Here is a 3,650-nt window from a genome sequence, read left to right as displayed (position 1 = left end):
TGCGAAAACATGCATAAGTGAAATGTTTAATTTTATCAATGTAATTGCTGGTTTTATCTTGTTTTGTTGGTTCAGATATTAGGAGCTTAATTTTTGATAAGCAGTGCTATGTTCAATTATAAATAGTTGGATTTTGATATGTGTTAAGTCTGATTAGGGTGAAATTTGTATCTTTCCTTGCTAATAGAAGGAAGCATAATGATTATTTTTATGCTATTTAGGGGTTGCTTTATGATTTAGTATAGGATGTTTGCATTTTGGAAGTTATCTGCTTCTTTCTGACTTACACACAAAGTAATGAAGAATTCAAGTGTTAGTTGCTTAATTTATGTAATTTGTTGCTGGAATATATATGTATGATATAATGTATGACAGAAGGTGCCTCTGCTTTAAACCTGTGCATAATTTTTTTTTTAATAAAATTGTAGAAATGCTCCGGTTGTAAGCTTAAACCGGAGCATTTGTTTCCACCAATGCTCCGGTTTTCTCCTATAAACCGGAGCATTTGATCTATTCTAGGCATGTAAAAATACATCAAATGCTCCGGTTTTAATCACAACCGAAGCATTGGATAAACTAAATGCTCTGATTTTCAACCGGAGCATTTGTGAAATTCTCAAATGCTAGTATGACGTCTGCTACGCGTCAAATACGAAGCATTTCTGGGCTTTTTAACCGGAGCATTTGAGTATTTTTCTACTAGTGTATTATCCTATTACAAATTTTATATGAGTATATGAAAAAAACCAATTATCAGTACCCGGACCCAGACCTGCTCCAACCGGGTACCCAGAGCCGGAACCGGTCAAACCTGGTACCCACCAGGTACCAGATCCGACAAAATTCTACCCAAAATTGGAACCGGATGCAACCGGGTCCATTTTTTGGACCCAAACCCGGCGGTTCCATACCGGGTCTGGGTCTGGGTACCCGAAATTTCTGCTTACTCCAAGCCAACAGTATTTTGGCCGACTTTTTCTTCAGGTAGCCTTCGTCTGGAAACTAAGGCCCTTGTCTACTTTTAGGACGAGGCTCTTTCCCAAAGGGGAAGCGGCCAACGGTCTTTTGACCGGGTTCCTTCTTCAGGTGGCCTTCGTCTAGAGACTCAGGCCTTTATCTATTTTTAGGACGAGGATCTCCTCTTTTAAGGAGGACGACCAGAACCTTTGACCTCTGCTTGCTGACTTCTTCAGGCCGGCTTCCTTCTTTAGGTGGCCTTCGTCGGGAGAGCAAGTTAAAGCTAACTATGCATTTTTTGTTTTCCTTTTGTTTAGGTTGTAATATTTTGAACAAATCAATATATATCATAGCTTTTTTGTCCAATTTTGTCTTTGTTTACTAGGTACCAAAATCACTCGTCCATTTCTAAGGATAATTTAATTCTAAGTACAAAAATAAATCGTCCAATACTGCTATAACTAATGGACGAATTTAATTCATACTTGAATTTTTCAAGTGCTGAAGTCACTCGTCCTTAATCATAGAAGTGCTTCAATTAAACAGTACTCTGATGATCATTAAACTATTTTTTACTAGACGACTCTTATTTAGAGAATTTTACAATTGTTAGCGTTGCTTGTCTAACTTTAGTGACATCTTTTGTCTTTTAAATGGTTTTTAGAGAAAAACCCCTTCGTCTAAACGATTGGAAGACCAATGATTGCCAGATAGGGCTTAACATGGTTTTCCCAAGAGCTAGAGACACTCGACCACTGCTATAGACTAGTTCCCACCTCTGTGCTTTTTAAGCCAAGTATCAAGCCATCCGAGGTAAACTGTCCATGATCATGAACTGGCCATTTCCTTAGTCGAGGCTAGTCAAATAGCAATTCGTCCTGGCTTTTTTAGATGATTGTTGTCCTTACTTATTCTCGGACGGATTCAACTTTACTCGAACCGGAATTACTCTATATCTTGGCTCTCCCCTTCTTCTTGGACGAAGCGGATGCTACTATAAAGCCACCTTGTCCCGAGAAGGAAAACGACCAACAGTACTGGGTAATTATAATGAATTTATAAGGATAAGAGTGTTCGAGAAACTTATGGCTCCAGCCAGCTCTCTTTATATAGTCGTTTTTTATCTGTAATAACTTGCTCCTTTAGTAAGGTAGTTATTACTTGGCTGGCCTTATGGTTGAAAGTAAGATCCCTTTACTAAGGTCTCCTATTTCTGGCCGCTTTCTTGTAGGAGATTGATGCTGCTCTTTTTAGAGATGATTAATGGCATGCCATCTATCACGTACCAAATCTTATAGATCTATAACAGGTTTGACCGATCTCCTTATGGAAGCAATGTGCGTCAAGGAAATTAATATTTCCTAGTTTTGTTAATAATATGGACGTTTTTGCCTTTACTTACTGTGTTACTTAGTTAAAGTTACTTATTAGACCACTGATTAAGCTCATGGTAAGATGCCCCTAAGTAAATAACTTTAAGTAAAAATTAAAGAAGCAATATAGAGAGAAAGTAGAATTGTATTATATGAATTTTGCTTGGCTAGTTACTAAGGTACATGTATATGTATCTATCTCTTCTTTTTTTTTGTGCCGAAGCACTTGTGTTAAAATCTTTTAATCACAACGTTTTCTTGATGACTCAGACGTGATATTTCATTCAAGGTATCTAAGTTCCAAGTTTGCTGAATAGGACAACCATTCATGTCTTGAAGACGAAAGGTATACCACTTCGCACCTCTTGGACGATTCGATAGGGTCCTTCCCAGTTTTGTGTCAGTTTGCCCAATTCTTTGGCTCTTCCGACGACTTCCATCTTCCTTAGGAGCAGATCCTTTACTTTGAGTGGACGTCTGGCGACTCTCTTGTTAAAATCCTGAGCCATTCGAAACTTATACAACTGCATTCATAGCAATGCATTACCCCTGACCTCTGGTACCTTATCCAAGGTCGTGCGCAGGGAAGCCGAGTTGGCCTCTTTTGTGTATAGCATGACCCTTAATTTAGGTTCTTCTATTTTTATCGGTATTCCAGCTTCAGTGCCATAGACGAGCATGAACGAGGTCTCCCCAGTAAAATTCTTGGTTGTAGTTCTGATGGACCATAATACCAACTGCAATTTGTCCACCCATAGTCCTTTAACATTTTCTAGCTTCTTTGTAATGCCATTTAACAAGATTTTGTTGAATGCTTTTACCTTCCCATTGGCCTATGGATGAGTTATAGCCGCAAATTGAGCCTTGATCTCTCGCTCTGCCAACCAGCCTTTGAGTTTTGGTGTCACAAATTGTGGTCCATTGTCAAAGACGATGGATTGTGGCATGCCGAATCTCGTTATAATATTTTTCCAAATGAAACCTTTGGCATCATTTGTTGTGATTCCCCGAATAGTTTCAGCCTCAACCCATTTAGTGAAGTAGTCTACAGCTAGAATCACAAACTTTTTCTGCCCAACTGCCATGGGAAAAGGTCCCAGGATGTCCATGTCCCATTTGGCAATAGGAAGTGGGAACAAAACTGGAGTCAAATAATTGGACGACTTCTGGTGAATATTAACGTGCTTCTGACAACTATCACACTTTTTGGCATAGACGAGGGCGTCTTCCTTTAAGGTAGGTCAGTAATACCCAGTCCTTAAGGCTTTTTCCCCCAATGCTCTTGCCCCTATGTGAGAAGCACAAGCTCCTTCACGGAGC

The sequence above is a fragment of the Beta vulgaris genome, chromosome 7 (assembly GCF_026745355.1).
Source record: "Beta vulgaris subsp. vulgaris cultivar EL10 chromosome 7, EL10.2, whole genome shotgun sequence".
In the NCBI taxonomy this organism is placed as follows: Eukaryota; Viridiplantae; Streptophyta; class Magnoliopsida; order Caryophyllales; family Amaranthaceae; genus Beta; species Beta vulgaris.
Note: the sequence above shows the minus strand (reverse complement) of the source record.